At 53.7% G+C, this 17287-nt stretch overlaps 1 protein-coding gene across 1 annotated transcript in view; it reads right to left on the bottom strand.

The window, feature by feature from the left end:
- Ripor3 (RIPOR family member 3) overlaps positions 1–16697 on the bottom strand; it is a 63621-nt gene extending 46924 nt beyond the window's left edge. The window contains exon 1 of the mRNA XM_055596075.1: positions 16470–16697. The gene's annotated coding sequence lies outside the window, so the exon portion shown is untranslated. The remainder of the gene's footprint in view (positions 1–16469) is intronic.
- Positions 16698–17287: the final 590 nt, after the last annotated feature.

Genomic DNA, 17287 nt, shown 5'->3' with positions numbered 1-17287 from the left:
CCCCATGCTGTGTGTCTCCAGGCCCTCGGTGGCCAGGCTCTCTCTCAAAGGCTTCCTTGTTGTTGCTTCCTCTTTTTCTTCACGAAGAGGCTCTCCATACGCATGCTGAGGCTTTACATAAACACACATGAACACTCACAGGAGTACAAACACACACACATTTGTTCTCACAGGCACAGGAACACATGCAAACAGATAAATGCTCACAGGAGTGCAAATACACACGTTCACACCTAGGTGAGCTCAAGAGCACACACGCACACGTGTGAACACTCAGAAGAGTGCAGACGCACACTCACACACATACGTGCACGCACTTGAACACTCAGGAGCGTAAATGCTCTCCTGCCTCATCAGACATCCACTGCCCAATTGGCCCCGGGCTCATGTTCCTTTCTCCTCACTCCTTGATTATGTTGGGTGGCTACCATCACACACATGCAATTCTGAAGGATTCCAAACACATGTGTAACATGACTGCGGCAGACTACATACATGACAGCTTCTATATCAGGGAGTAGCGTGGACACCTGCTGTCTTCCCTTTGGACACCTGCTGGCTCTTCTGGGAACTCAGGCATCCACCTGCCTGGGGGAGGTTTGCAAGAGGACCTCAGCCACTCTGACGTTGAGTGTCTGAGTATCACCAGACAGTGAACCGAGCTGTCACCACCAGGTGTGACCCCTGACACCTCCCCAGCAGCCATGGATAGGCCCTGGAAGGCTGGACTACACTGGTCCCCTCACGATTAGGTCAGGGAGCAATGTGCTCCTAGTTAAGTAGAGGACACCTTGTTAGGGAAAGGGCTAGGTCAGACACAAAAGAAACGGTGGGAGTGTTAACCAAGGCAGAACAGCCAACCAGCTGCACCCTGGGCCCAGAGGGTCCCCTCTACTAGCTGCCACCTTCCACAAAGGGCCGATTCCCCACTTGAGACACACAGCCACCAAGAGGGCCACGAGGAGCAAGGGAAAGTTTGGGACACAGCACTCCCTAAGCATAAAGATGAAATTGACCACATTGGATGCAGGCTCGCTTGTTCATTGGTGGCATCTGAGATATGTCAGACAGATTGCAGAGGAGAAAGGGAGAAAGCGGAAGGAAGGAAGGAAGGAAGGAAGGAAGGAAGGAAGGAAGGAAGGAAGGGAGGGAATAGATAGCTTTCTCGCACGTCCACAAGGTAGATGAGTAAACTCAGGGCCCAGCCCGAGTCCTCAGCAGGTGGTCAGCAAAGCACTGTGTCCAGCCAGACAGTGTGGCAGCAGATAGAGGGCCAGCTTCCACAGAGAACAGGCTTTGAAGTTGAACACTCTGCCCTGAAGCTGATGACTTTTGCATAGCTGCCAGTCAGCCCAGCTCCTGCTGTGTGTGTGGGGGGGGCACATCTAACTAGAACATGGCAAAGGTGACAGCAGGCAAGGGCAGGTCAGAAGGGGCAGCGGTTTTCAAGCAGGGTGCAGTGGCACAAGCCCATACCCCATTTACTTTGGAGGCTGAGGCAGGAGGGTTGCAGGTTAGAAGAGGCCAGCCTGAGCTACAAAGTGAGACACCTGTCTATAAATAAAGAACAGATGGACTTAGCGATAGAACACTTGCCTAGCGCAAGGCCCTGAGTCTACTCAGCACTGAGAAGAAAAGGGAGATTTCAATCTCTTTCTCCCTGCTGACCCATAGCTCAGGGTAGAACAGAAGCATGTGTGCTCGGCGACGCTCAGAGCCCTGGTTCCATTCCCAGCCCCTCGAAACAAAAATCAAAGCAGGTGTGCTGTAAATTACCTTTCCCCTCCCTCTCTCCTAGGCTTGCTCAACAGAACAAAGCCAGCGGCCAGGCTGAGATAGCCTCAAGGTAACAAAAACAGCACCTGCAGCCAGCAGCCTACAGACAGCTGAACCATGTGACAGTTAATATTGTCACTCCATGGACCTAAAAGGCACCGATGAGGCAAGCCTCTGGCATGTCTGTAAGTGGTCATCTTATAGGTCAGAAGGTTAGATGAGCCATCCTAAATTCGGGAAGTCCCAATCCAGGTCCTGGACTCAATGGAACTGAGTATACATGCATCTCCCCCCACACCCCTTAACACCGGGCAGAGGCTCTAGCTCAGCAGCAGCCGGTGTGCAAACATGCTCAGAGCCCTGGTTCCCTTCCCAGCCCCGCAAAACAAACATTAAACCAGGCTTGATGCAAGCACCACCCCACATTATAGGCTCACCGTTAGGACCAAGCATTTCCTTGGTCCCATGTTATCTTCATGGACATTAAATGGTATGGTGGTACATAACCTGTCATCCCAGCACTCATGAGACTGAGGTGATAGGATCGAGAGTTTGAGGCCAGCCTATGCTACATATGGAGACCCTTTCTTAAAACAAAAACAACACAACTAGTGAGGGCTGGGAAGATGGCTTCATCTGAGAAGAATTAGCACTAGCCTAAGTCTGATTGCCAGCCCCTGTGTGAAAGTGAGGACCAGCAGACGCACTTGCAATCCCAGAACTAAGGATGCAGAGGTGGGAAGATTCCTGAGGCTCACTGGCCTCATCAGTGAGCCCCACACCAACGAGAGAAAGGAAGTTTTCTCTCCAAGGAAATCCTCCATCATCACTCCACTGGGCAAAGCTCAGCTTCAGAGGACCAGTGACGTATCTGCCTGTGGCCAGGAGAGGCCTCAGAGGCCTGTAAAAGGGCAAGGAAGCACCCTTGGCCATGCCTTCCTGAGCTCTGCCCTCTCCCTGCATGATGTGGCCCGGGGCCCGCTGGGGCCCACAAGCATGTATGTGGCTTAGAGAAGCCAAAGAAACCAACAGCATTGTACGGCCAGAAACTCACCCTCCCTCCCGGGGGGAGTGTCTTCATCACTGTCCTGTTGCTGTGAAGAGACGCCCTGACCAAGGCAACTTATAAAGGACATCATTCAGTTGGGGGCTGACTTACAGTTTCAAGGGACGAGCCCAGGGTCACCATGGCAAGGAGCTTGGCCACAGGCGGGCCTGCTGGCAGGCAAGCATGGTGCTGGAGCAGTAAGTCAGAGCCCAGCTCTGATCCACAGGTTGCAGAGAGAGAAGAGAGGCTGCACCTGGCGTGGGCTTTTGAACCTCCACCCTCAGTGACACACGCCCTCCAGCAAGGCCACACCTCCTAATATCTCCTAAACAGTCCACCGGCTGGGAACCAAAGATTCAAATAGATGAGCCTTCAAATGGCCTCAGGGTGTCAGTGCTGACTGGCCCGGGTTCCATGGCTCCGTGAGTGTTTAGTGTAAGGGTGCCTGGAACAAAGACTCTGCGATCCCCAGATCTGAGTGGAAACCACCAAGCCGTCTACTTGTGCTCCAGAGGCCTCAACTCAACACCTCTCCTGCCCACAGGACAGAGCCCGAAAGCGTCTTCCCACCTCCCCGTGAGCAGAAAGGGCCGAGTGCCTGCTTGATGGCATGCCTCTTCTAAGCAGAGATGGACTCAGGCTGTGAGTTCCAGATGGAGGTTGGCTGGTACCCCTCAGCAGATAGCCTGCAGCTGCTTGGGGAGGTCACTGAGGACTTCCTCGTGGATCACAACCCTCACAGTGAGGCCCGTGGGGCTGCCGGCCTTAGTACTTGGCCGCTGAGGGTCTCCCCCAATGCCCTAGGAGGTTTCTCGCTTCCTTAGACACTGTCACCACAGTGTTTGCCGCCCTAGCAGCAGTTAATGTTTAAGGAGATGGTTCACTGGGGGCCTTCAGCTCGTGGACTCCCATGAGCCTACAATTCCCAAAGGCCCGGTTGGCTGAATTCATACCCAGTCATGTGGTTGGCTCCTGACCCACTTGCTAGCTGCCCTCAACAAAGTCTCTGGGAAATCCTCATCTCTTCAGAGGCCTCAGCCCACCCACTGCTCTTCCTGCTGCCATAGCAGCTCTTTCCTAGCCCCAGAAATCACAACCCTGCCCATGCCCACCCCTACCAACATCTCAGAACAGGCCACTCCAGCCAGGACAGCTATTTTCCAAGACAGGGATCCAGGCATGCGGGAATGTAAAGTCGCACCTCATCTGGTGGCTCAGTCACTTATCTCTGTCAGGCCCTGTCTGGCCTCGGCGCCCTCCTCCATATCAGAGCAATGGCCACATTCTTCCAGTGCCTTCTCCAGGGCCCAAGGGGTTCCTGCTGCTGACCTGGCAGAGAAAACTGCTTCAGAGCATCTAAGAGCAAACAAGCCACCTTTGTTTGTTTGTTTGTTTGTTTGTGTTTTGGTGACAGGGTCTCTTTATGCAGCCCTGGTTATCCTGGAACAGGACTCACTACGTAGACCAGGCTGGCCTCAGACTCCCAGAGATCACCTGCCTCTGCCTCCCAAGTGCTGGGATTAAATGCGCCCAGCCACGCCCAGCCACAAGTCACACTTTTTTTTTTAAAAAAAGACTTATTTATTAGGTATATAGCCTGGATGTATGCCTGCATGCCAGAAGAGGACACCAGATCTCATTATAGATGGTTGTAAGCCACCATGTCGTTGCTGGGATTTGAACTCAGGACCTCTGGAAGAACAGCCAGTGCCCTTAACCTCTGAGCCATTTCTCCAGCCCACAAGTCACACTTTTAATGAGTCACTTTGCAATGTGTAACCTCAACACTGAGGCTCCCCAGATGTTGCCAGATTTCATGAGTGCTGTGCTCTGCATGCCCTGCAGGCTAGGGCCCACATGGTTTCTCTCTGTCTCTGTCTCTGTCAGTCTCTCTCTCTCTTTCTCCCTTCCTTCCTCCCTCCCTTCTTTCTTTCTTTCTTTCTTTCTTTCTTTCTTTCTTTCTTTCTTTCTTTCTTTCTTTCTTTCTTTCTTTCTTTTTCTTTCTCTCTCTCTCTCTCTTTCTCACTTAAGCTTATTTTATCCTGCTGCAACAGTGATTTCTAGACAAGACAGAAAGCTGTTGCACTCACAAAATCTCACCAGTGTGGTGGTTGCTTGCACAATAACCATATTCGTCACTATGCCATTATGGATGGAAGAAATTCCTCGAGGTCTCGTCTCTAGATAAAGAGCTACAGACAACCAATGGCATCAAGAGTCCGTTTTCTCCGGGGATAAGCACCTTGGCAGGCTAGCCAACCCCAAGTGGTCAGCCTGAATCACATCTGCATACAGGCAACATTAAATGGACTCAGTGGGCTGTGTGCGTGCATGCGCGCGTGTGTGTGTGTGTGTGTGTGTGTGTGTGTGTGTGTGTATGTGTGTGTGTGTGTGTGTGTGTGTGCGCGCGCGCGTGCACACAGCACACATATACGAGGGTGCCCTTGGAGAGGGCATGGCATCCCCTGGAGCTGGAGGTACAGGCAGAGAGGAGCTGCCTAGCTGCGTTCTGGGAAACGACTCCTGAGTCTGCGCAAGCTCTTAACAGTACCCCCATCCCTCCGCAGTGGGAGAGCAGCAGGACCGGCCCAGGGCAGTGTGTGTGGGGGTGTCTGGAGGATGGTGCCAGCCAGGGAAGAGTGTGTCCCACACCTGTCCAGCCTCCTGGGATGGGGTGGGAGGGTCTCCAACCCCAACAGCTTCCGAATCAGAAGGAAAAGGGTCTCCCAGCTGTAGCATTTGGCGGCTGTGTGACCTCAGGAAAAGGAGTTCACCTTGCAGATCCTCAGAGACCATCATGGGCTCCTAAACTGCACGGAACAGTAGCAGGACCGGAGGGACCTGGGCCACAGCTGGGCGAGCAGCGTGTGGAAAGGGGACCCCACCACCAGCAGGGATGGCAGGTGGTGAGTTGTGAGACTTGCTACAGGCCTGTGACTGGATTTGGAGATAGGTGTGTGTAGGTGGGTGGCGAAGGGGAGGTGGTCGTGTACTGGAGTCAGGAGTCAGTCTGAATCCAGTGACTGGTGTCCTCACACAAGGACAGGAGACCCAGAGGACGGCATGGGCTAGCATGCTCTAGGTTCAATGTCTAGCATTCACACACACATACACAACCTTGAAGCAAAAAAAAAAAAAAAAAAAAGACATGAAGGTAGAAAGAGAGACTAGTTAGGAAGAGGAAGGATCAGAGTGAGAATAGAAAAAGACAAAGGAGGATAATGGAGTAACTATGATTAAGATTCATTATACACAGGTATGAAATGTCACAATAAAACCCATTATTATTGTGTGCAATTAATATGGTAATAGACGTGTATCCAAAGAGGTAACCATGGTTACTATCAATGCCTAATTTGCAGAGGACGTGATGATAAGACTCACAGTTGAAACTAAATTTGTATTCAGACTATCTGGTCACAAAAACCCCCAGGAGCCAGCTCTGTGTGCCAAGCTAGGAGCCCCTTTCTCATCCAAGCCTCATGCTTACCTCCTGAAGATGAGGAAGCAGGAAGAGGCTAGAGTCACCGTGTGTCTGACATCACGGCACGCCGCTATGTCTGACTCCAGGGCCTATGCCAGGTCACTCTGAGCAGCCTTGATGGTTGTGCTGGGAGTGGCCACCGGATTTGGGTAGGCACAGTGGCAGAATGTCCCCCAAGTGTCAATGCCCCCACGTGTTCATTCACTCCAGGGCTTCTGATGGGAAGGCAGGCTATCATGGTGGTCTACCTGAGTCCCTGAGCTCCACCGCCCGGATCCCCAAGGCCTGGCTTTTCTGTCATCCCTCCAGCTGAGCAGCAGCAGGGACAGAAGAGGCAGAGGCCAGGCCAGCCTCGCTGCTGGAAGATTCCCCACTGGGGTCTGGAGTGTTTTTCCACCAGGAAGCAGTGCAGTTCATCTGAGTTTTTTCACCCTTTGTCCCAAGATGCAAAAATGTTAGAAATGCACAAGGGCTCTGCCACGAAGGGACACAAGCTCACCCTGTGTCCACTTCCTGCAAGGAGTGGAGGGTCAACGCTGCCTCTGGGGACTGGGTCTGGCTTCAGCATGTCACATTCTTTCCCTGCGGTGGAGATGGGATGAGGCCCAATTATACGCTTTGGCTTCCCTGCCTTTGAAAAGGCGTGGCCATGCCCTGTCAGTCACCTCAGAGGCCACAAGCCACCTGTCCACCTCCCTGGTTCTCTCTCTCTCTCTCTTTCTCTCTTTCTCTCTGAACCAGGCTGGTCTCAAATTCAAGATCTTTCTGCCTCTGTACCCCATATGCTGGGACTAAAGGTGTGTACCACCACAGCCCAGCCCTCCTTTACTCTCAACAAGAAGCCAGAGGCAGTAATGAGGCAGAGAGTGAGGCAGGAGAATTGCCAGGAGCTCCAGGGCAGCTGGGCTCCAGAGTGAGTGCCAGGCTAGCTGGACTCTGCAGTGACCGCGCGCCACCGTGAGACACTCAGCAGGTAAGAGTGAAGGCTGGACAAGCCAGGGAACCTTAGTTTGACCTCCAGAGCCTACATAGCTGTCCTCTGACCCCTCACACGTCCAATCTGGCATTATCACACTTGCATATACTTATAATAAGAATAAGAAAATAAAATGTAATAGCAAGGCTGGGCGGTGGCGGCACAGGCCTTTGATCCCAACACCCAGGAGGCAGAGGCAAGTGGATCTTTGGGTTCAAGGCCAGCCTGGCTTACATAATGAGTCCCAGGATGGCTAGGGCTACACTGAGAAACCCTTTCTGGAAAAAACAAAATAATAATAATAAAATCAACAACAGCAAATTAAAAACGAGGCGAACAACATAGGAAATAATCCATCCAGCCCCGAGGCCCTGGCTTATAAGCAGGTGCACTCAGCTCCTAGTCACTCAGTGCCAGCGTGCTGGAAGGATACCAGCAGCCATGAACACCCCTCATCAGTGTACCAACAAGGCACCACTCCTCGGTGTTCACCGGGACCAAAGCAACATGCGTTTTGCCTCATTTACTCTCACGCTCAGCCTGAGCTCCACACTACCAGCAGTTTGGTATCCAAGAACACTCAGCAGAGAGAGAGAGTCTTTGCCAAGGCCACAGAGCCACCCATCTCTTCCCACTCTGGTTCCTGCAGCCTGCAGGTCTCAGTGGCCCAGGTGTCCCCACAGGTGGGTACAACGGAAGTTTGGGCTTCTTTAAAAATGAAGGTACATCATGCAAATATTTTTTGTTTTAATCCCAGAGGTGGATTTAGTTTGGACTTTAGTTTGTCCACTTCTAATAACTGCCTCCTGCAGGGCATGGTCTTTGCCAGGTGGTAACGGCCTGCCTCACGCAGTACGGAGAGGGGCGTGGTCTAGGACTCAGGGCTATAAATATGAGAAAGCCCTGAAAGAGAAGGGGCATGTAGCGTGTGGCAGTTTAGATTGACCGGGGATGGATGGTGTGGCAGTTTAGACAGACACTTCATGGCGCAGAGGCTTGGAGGAGACTGCCTGCTGCGTTTGCTGTCGATGGAGACTGGAACAGCTCCTTAAGAACCCTTGGACTCTAATCAGCCAGGACAAGGAAAGGGGTCTACCGCCCTTCTCTCTCCTACATCGGGTTGAGGGGTTGGAAGGGAGAGGCTTTAAGGAGCCCCAAATTAAAAAAAAAAAAAAAGATTAAAAACGAGTGCAACAGGTGGGACATTTCCTAGCACCTGTCTGATTTGCTCCTGTTCCATGTGTTACGTCTTTGGGGCTTCCGGGGCTTCCTGACCTTCCCGTCACACACACACACACACACACACACACACACACACACACACACACAAACACACAAGCTGGGGCTTTGGGAGTGCAGGCACCAGAGTGTCAGAGCTTAATTTAGCAACTCTGACCTCCAGCTTCTGGATCTTACTCTCCAGATACCAGGTGGCAAGGTGGCATAGAAGTCAGAGGACACTGGCCCCTCAAAAAACCAACATAGCCACACAGCACCGGTTTCCTCTGTCCAGACCATACAAAGGCACCAGCCAGGAAGCTGGGGTCTCCGTGGCCCTGCCTGCCTCACCCTTCTGAAATGCCCAATGGTACCTCACTCACCAAGGGACTTGGGAAGGATTTTTCCTGCCAGCCTCCTGCCCTACCCCACAGGCCCCCTCTGCATGCCAGGCAGGGCTGGCCATGTTTTCCTGGCTCCTTGTCTTGCACATCCAGGGCTAAGGTTACTGTAGGATTCACACAGCTGAGCAGAGCACACAAAGCTGTGGGCATCAGACTCTGGCACTGTTCCCAACCAGGAAAGATCTGAGCCAGCCCTGCCCACTGCCATCACCATCACCACCACAGAGGATACACAGCCAATCTAGACTGAAAGGAGAAGGGAAGGCGCCATGAGTCAACCCCAGAAGCTGGCCTGAAGGCTCTGCCTTCTGCCCCTTCCATGTCTACTCAGCTCTTTCCTCACTCTGGGCTGAGAGACTCTCACCACCGTTCCTTCAACAAGCATTAATGGAGGCACAAGGGGCCAACTCCCTCATATGAGGCTCCTGGCTAACAGCTTGGGTGCTAAAGTCTGGCACCGTTGCTCTGTGTTGCCAGGGTTCCCTCCTCTGCCAAGAATTCTCTATCCCCTGAATAAAAGCCCTCAGCCTCACTGTCCTGGGTTCCAGCAGCCTGGGGAGCAGATGAAGTTAATATAAGCAGTCAGGCCTCCACCTAGGGTGACAGGGACCACGCATGCTCTCTACAGTTCCTGATGGTGCAGCGAGGCCATGGTTTCTTCCTAGCTTCCAGGAAACCACACAACCTGTGGGACCCCTCTTTGCCAGTGGGCAGCTTGATGGCTAGGCTGAAGGAGAAAAGCACATTGTGTGTGTGTGTGTGTGTGTGTGTGTGTGTGTGTGTGTGTGTACTCGCACATGCCCTGGGGTGCTGGGATCTCTTGATGTCAACGATGACCTTGACCTTTGTTTGTTTGTTGAGACAGGGTCTCTCTGTGTGGCCTTGGCTGTCTGAGAACTCACTCTGTAGATCAGGCTGGCCCTGAACTCAGAGATCCACCTGCCTGTGCCTTGTAAGTGCTGTGATCATAGCTGTGCACATCACGTCAGACTCATGCTGTGCTGGGATGGAACCCGGGGCTTCCTGCATGCTTGCTCTACAGGCTGAGCCTGATCCCCAGCTAAACGCACACTTTCCCTGCTTTGAGCTACTAAATAGAACCAGGTAAGATTTGTCCAAAATAAAGAACACAACATGTAATCAGGCTTCTGGAAGAGAACTATTTCCCCCTTAGATATACTGAAACTCACTGCTGGGGGCCAGCAAGATGGCTCAGTGGTTAAGAGCACTTATTGCTCTTGCAGAGAACCTGGGTTCAGTTCCCAGCACCCACATGGTGCCTTACAACCATTGCAACTCCAGTTCCAGGGGAAGTTGATGCCCTCTTCTGGCTTCCACAGGCACACACGGTGCACATACATACGTGCAAGCAAAATACTCATGCACATAAAATAAAAACAAAACAAAACAAATCAAGAGAGAGTGAGCACGTGTGTCACTGCTGGGAGAGGTGACTCAGTGAGTCAACGCGCTTGACACACCTTGGAAACCTGAATTCAATTCCTGGAACCCAGATGAAGTTGGAAGGAGAGAACTGACTCCGCAAAGTTCTCCTCTGACTTCCACACAGACACCATGTCACACATAGGCCCATACACACACACCACCCCATACAAATAATAAGAACAACAATAATTTTTTAAGAGAAAACAGAGATGGAAAGTAATCTTCTCAGAGACACACAGCACTGTGGCAGTCCGGGGATTCAGGATGTGGATACCCATATGTACGTCTGAGGACTTAGCAATACCAAGCTTCTAGGCACTATCCTGAATGGCATCGACTTGGCATGGGGAAAAGGAGGAGCTGAAACCACACCCAATCTGTCACTTACAAGCCATACGACTGCCACTATCTGTGTCATGGTATCCGTGTGGCTCTGTGTCCATCTGCCCATCACAGAGAAAAAAAAATATGTCCTGTTCCCACAGTGTCCCTCAGGGCAGGAGCAGCCTCTGTAGAGGCAGAGAAAAGCACACAAGGGTGATGCCATCAGGCCCTAAGTCCCTCTTCCAACAGGTACCCCTGCAGAATAGCTGTCAAGTTCCTGTCTCTCCAGGAGCAGCCACAACACAAAGACCCGGGACACGACACGTGGTCAGTGGTATCAGACGGGCCTCGGGGACAGCACACTGGCAGTCACAGCCACTGCGGAATCCGAGCCCGTACTCTGCCTGCCTTGGGCTTATCTGGAATAAAGTGGTATTGTTAGTTGGTTTTGCTGGAAATGGAACCCCAAGCATCCTGCATTGGAGGCAAATGCCTAAGACGGGGATGGTGCCAGACGGCATTTGTGCAAGGCCCTGGAAGGCCCAAGAGAGGGGCAACCTGAGGGGAGCCATGATGTGACTGTCCCAGAGCAGAGCTATCGCTGGCCTGGGAGAGGCAGGCGTGGAGAAGATAGGTTGACCTGGGGTAAGAGGTTTGGGTCCTGCAAGAAGGAGGAGTGTGGCCTTGCTAGTAAGAGCCAGACAGCCTGCTGCGCAGAGGGAAGAGACTGTCCAATGGCCAGCGGAGAACACAGAACAAGCAAGCAGAACCAAGGTCGCTGGGGACAACTGTGATGGCTGAGCGAAGGCTGGCTGCCTGGGCAGGGAGGGACGGTGGATGTGCTCAGAAGCCATGGACTTCTAGAGCCCTGCTGAGGGCAGTGCCAACGAAGTTCCTTTTCTTACTGCAAAGTAGAGGCTGCTGGGCTTTGCACAAGCGTAGCCCAGAGAGTTTGGGGCCTGGTTAGAAAGTGTTGGTCAAAGTGTTTGACCCCTGTAAACCTAGCTTGGGCGGCAGACAAGTGGCACTGTGTGCATGTGTATGCGTGTGTGTGTGTGTGTGTGTGTGTGTGTGTGTGTGTGTGTGTGTGATGAAGGGTGCTCTCATGTACCCAAAAGTGGATGTGCGGCCATCACAGGCCCACTAGTGGAGGTCAGTTCTCTTCCTTTGCCTTGTGGGACCTGGCAGTGAGCCCCTTTACCCACCGAGCCATCTCGCCAGGCCGGAATGTTCAAATCTTGATGTGAAAACCATCCAGGAGGCACGGCCAAGTGAAAGGAAGAGGTGTGGAGTAACAGGGGTGGACCGATGTCTGGGTGTGCTCATGCGTGCAGTCGAGCATTCGGTGCTGGGACTCTGGAATCCAGAGCCCACACAGGCTAGGCAAGTGCTGTGCCCCAGAGCTACGGCCCACCCAACCTACCGTTGCAGAGTTCTTTCCAAAAGAAAGGAGGGAGAGAAGGAGACGGGAGGAAGAGGGGGAGGACGGGTGGGCATGCATGCAGAGACCGGGGTCTGAAACAGAGACACCTGACTTCACAGGAGTCCTAAGATTAAAAGTCAGGGCTGAGGTTTTGGTGGAGAGTCACACAGACGCCTGGGATGTCCCCTTGCCTAGACAGTCACACACACCCCCTCTTGCACACTTTCTACCACACCATACAATAAAACATGCACACACTCTTCATCCTTTTCAAGTCGCACAGGGCCTGGCCCCCTTCCTCTATGGCAGCCACACAGTTCCGTTATAGCCTCCACCTGGGCCTCCTCCTTGGCCGGGAAGGAGGAGAGGCGGGACTTGGGCAGGAGAAAGATTTTCCTTGCGCTGGCCGCTCCAAGGCGTCTGGAAAGGGCCCACCTGGCTCCCAGGACTTCTAAAAATAGAGCGCTGTCTTAACTCGTCCTCTATAGGGCTGGCTTAGCTGTTCCTTTGAATTGTTCCAAGACATTGTTTCTATTAGCACCGTCATTCTCTGCACGGGAAAATAGAGGCTGGCAGGATCAAGGTCTGAAATGGGATGGAATTAACCAGAAGCTGCCGCCGATGGGACCTACGGATGAAATGCTCCTTGGATACAGAGACCGCAGGACTGAAGATGCAGGAGCCACGGGCCCAGGAGCCTGGATGCAAGGAACGAGGGTGCAGTGAACCGCCCTGATGGCCCTGGCTGAGCAGGGGCCTGGCTGTCCCTCCTGGGTTAGATTTTCCCCCTGCTCTCCACCCAGGGCTGGTCCCAGAGAGGTCAGGTCTGCTCGCCGGCCCTTCTTCCATGAAAGAAGGGAACGGGCGGCTTGGATCTGAAACTCAGGGAAGGTGAAGCCTGTCTATGACAAGATCTCTGAGCCCCTGGACAGCGGTGTGCACCAACCAGCTCCGGGGCTCCGTGTTTATACAAACCCACAAACGTGTGCGCGTGCACACACAGCAACGTGCGGCTGGGGAGACTGTACATCATACACACACGTTAGTAATAAAAGTAAAATTCACAGGGGCTGCAGCGACGCTCCGTGGTTAAGAACATGGGCTGCTCTTGCAGCGGACCGGGCTCCAGTTCCCAGAACCCACAACGTGGCTCACATCCATCTGTAACTCCAGTTCCAGGGACTCAAGCCCTGAAATGCCTCTTCTGGCCTCCTTGAGCACTGCAAACATGCCGGCACACAGGCGTGCAGGCAGGCAAAGCATGCAGAGACACACAGTACAAAGAAATGCTTATTGAGTAGCAGGGCATGGTGGAACACACCTTTAATCCCAGCACTCAGGAGGCAGAGGCAGGAGGATCTCTGTGAGTTCGAGGCCAACCTGGTCAAACACATCGAGTTCCAGGACAGCTGAGGCTGTAACACAGAGAAGCTCTGTGTCCAAAAATAAATTGTTTGATAAAAGAATAATACACAAAATTTCCATAGCCAGGCGTGGTGGCGTGTTTTCCTGTCTGGCCCTCAGGAGGCAGAGGTGGAGACAGGGGCATCACATACTATTCTTCTGAAGGTGTCAAACAATCAGTTCATTTGCATGGAATGTTTTTTGACAAGTTTTATCCTGGCTCCTGCACCTGATAGTGGGTGGAGGAGGGTGGCCCTTTCGGGAACACTGGTGGGCAGACTCTTTACCTCAGGGAGTGAGCTAGCAGCGAGTGGGAATTCACTGGGTCACCGAGAAGTAGGCATCCCCGTTCCTGTACAACTGCCATGGAGAAGGCAGAGGCAAAACCTGATTTCTGAGGGGAGCCGTTAACATCCACCACTTTCTCAAACCCAGCAATAGGCAGAGCAACAAAACAAACCCTGGGTTGGGCCTCTTGGCATCTTCCCACCAAAGCCAGCTTCAAATCTCCGGGATGAAAGCGCTGAACACAGAATTGGGAAGGACTGTGCAGTGACCTGCTACCCTTCAGCATTCCTGCCATTCAGATGTGACAGGACATAGAGGAAATGGCACAGTGAGTCGTGAAGGGGCCAGGACATAGCTCCATGGTAGACCACACGCCTAGCACGACTGAAGCCCTGGGTTTGTTCCTAACACAAAGAAAATGGTTTCAAACATGGGGGCTGGGGAGCCAAAGAGATGGTGCTGTGGTCAAGAGCACTGGCTGCTCCTCTAGAGGACCTGGGTTCAATTCCCAGCAACTGCTGGAGGCCGTCTGTAACTCCAGTTCCAGGGGACCCAGTGCCCTCTTCTGGCCTCTAAGGACACCAAGCATGCATGTGCTGTATGTAACACAGCTACAGGCAAAACACTTACATACGTAAAATTAAAAAGAAGGAAAGAAAACGGGGGCTGAGGATGTAACTTAGTCGGCAGAGTGCTTGGTCAACACGCACAACGCCGTGGGTCCCTCCCCTGCACCGCACCTGCCTGCATCCCAGCAGTCAGTAGCCAGAAGCTGAGGGGTTCTGAGTCTGAGGCTGTTCTAGACTACACAGTAAGGCTATCTCAAAACACCAGGAGCTGGAGAGGCAGCCCGGCATCGGGGCACTTGCCAACCACAGTCCCCAGCATCACAAGTGAAAAGGGAAAGCGATGAACTCTGGGTACTCCTTACCTAGTTTAAACAGAACTTACTGTGACTTTGCATAAGTCTGGTGTTAGCAATTCGCCTAGTTCCTAAGACTGGCATAGTGGGCTTTCTCAGTGACGCTCCGGTCTCAGGGACCCACATGTGGCAGAGGCCCGGAGACCAGCACCTATGGCTGAAATCTCGGCAGGAGCCCAGGCAGCAAGGCCCACCATGTCAACCCGCTGTTGGGCTCTGGGGGCCCAGGCCAGCCATGCTGCTGATGGGCTAGCAGCCGCCTGCCCACGCCCACCTGCGTTCCTGGAACCCCGTCCCCAACGCCATGGAGGTGTTCCTCCAAACTACACATCCTCACTCACAGACACCTCTGGACTGGAAGTGCTCTCCAGGCCCCGCCCCCACCTACACACATGCACACGCACACAGGCACGCTTGCACGCACGCATGCACGCACCTTGTCCTGACCCAAGGTATCCGCCTCCCTGGGAATGCTCCTGCCTGGAGTCCCAGAACCAGACAACAGAACGTTAAAAGATTTCCTCAAATAAACCCTTTACCCTGCAGATGAGGAAACCGAGGCTCAGAGAAGCCGTTTGTTCAAGTCACAAAGAAAAACAAAACAAAAACAAAAACAAAAACAAAAACAAAACACGTTCCCTAGGACTGAGGAGGTTTCTGGGACCAAAGCTCAAGTCTCCATTCACCCTCAGTGCAGGGGCGTAGGTCCAGCGCGGGGCTGCTGCCCAGTGGAACATTCCAGAGGAAGCAAAACCGGCCACATCTGGGTGTTGAGACCTTCACCTCTGGCTGGGAGCCTGGCCCTGGGGGCTTCCCACCTGCTGCCCTGCTGCCTGCCGGGACTTTCTAGCCCTGGAATGTCCTGAGCCTCCTTCCTAGCGCCCCAGCTAACTGTCTGCAACCCACTGCCAGCCGCCCGCTGCAGGCACGGATATGCAAATAGCCGGCCGCGGTATTAATAGGAGATTCCCCCCAGGGGAGGCGTGTGGAAAGTGCTGGTGTGTTTCACAATTCTGTTTTGTCCAGAGGAGCCGCGCGGGGGCCCCCGGAATGATTTAAAACAGATTGTTGAAAAAGGCAAAATAAAATTGGAACAAAACCTAGTCAAGGCATGCGCCACGCTCCCCGCCCCCAGCTCTCTCCCACCCCGACCGCAAACCCTCTTTCTCTCAAGTCCCCAGGGGCCAGGCGGGGCAGTGGCAATGGGTACTGGCCCAGCTAGGGCAACCATCACCTTCCTGGCCGCTGAGGGTGGCTTGCAGAGCCGAGGCTGACTTGCCTCCCCTGCGGCTTCCTAAAGCAATGGAAACCCAGCCTCGTCTGTTCAAACACGCTTCCTCCCCTCACCCCACGCCTGGAATAAGCGCTCGGTCAGGAAGATCCCGTTCTTGTCAACGGCACTGACGGGGGCTGTGTGACCTCAGACGAGTTGCTCCACCTTTCTGAGCTTTTGTACACGGGGAGTGGAAAAGAGAGTCATACCCTCTACCAGGAAGGGGGAGCCCCGGGGATTCCCTAAGGAGTCCCTGTACCAAGCCGCTTGGTGCACGAGCCCCTTAAAGATCTTCCGGATAACCACTCTGTTCAAAGATGGACAGGGGCGCACGGAGGCCCAGAGAGGGAAAGGAATGTGCCCAAGGCTACACAGCAGTGCTCCCTCTGCTCCGACCCAGACTCCTAGGTGAGTGAGCGGAAGCGGCCCCTCCTCTCGCCACCTGCGCGCGCCGGCCTCCTGGGGACAGCCTACGACTCCTACCTTGGAGCCGGTCTGGACCTCTCGGCCCGCGCTCCGCCGCCCTGCGCCGGCTGGCTGTCACTGTCCGCGAGCGGGCGGAGCTCCCCGAAGCCCGCTCGTCCCCGCGGGTGCTGGTTCTGGGAATGCACTCCGTGGCCCCCCGTATCCGGCTGTCCCCCGGCTCTGGCCGCTGCGATAGAGCTTATCTGGCGGCTGTCAGGGTGCAGCGGCCGGCCGAGGGACAGGGGTTCCCGGAAGCCTCCAGCCCCGGCCCTGCGCCCCCGGATGCCGCGCTGGCCCTGTGGTGTCACGCTGAGCGGACACTCCCCTGCCGTAGCTGCGGGAGGCCACCTCCTACTCCCATCTCGGCTGATTCCAAGTCCGTGCAAGGCTTCTGGACCCCAAGATTCGGATTAATCACCCGGGATCAGATGCCAGCCTGGCCTGGGAGGGAGAGGAGGGGATGCCTGAAAGTTTCTGTTTACTGTGCTGCGCGGGGCTGCAGCTAATCACTCGCAGGCAGGGTCGGGCTCACACACACACATACACACACACACACACATGCACACACATACACACACACACACACACACACACACACACACACACACACACATACACTTCTGCCTTTTTACCTCCTTCCAGGCCGTAGTCCCTTCCCTCCTTGCTAGGGTCTGATCAGTGCTGACACGGTTTCCCAGCAGGGGTCCTCTTCTGCACCTCCTGCTCTGCTATGTGGGGATCCAGAGGGAGGGTCCCCCCTTCTGCAGATCCATTTGTTTTTTTGTCTTGTCAATTGACTTTTGCATTCATTCATTCACTCATTCATGCACTCACTC

Source organism: Psammomys obesus, unplaced genomic scaffold (genome assembly GCF_907164565.1).
Source record: "Psammomys obesus unplaced genomic scaffold, mPsaObe1.curated_primary_1811, whole genome shotgun sequence".
Taxonomy (NCBI): domain Eukaryota; kingdom Metazoa; phylum Chordata; class Mammalia; order Rodentia; family Muridae; genus Psammomys; species Psammomys obesus.
Note: the sequence above shows the minus strand (reverse complement) of the source record. Positions and strands in the feature narration are given on the sequence as shown.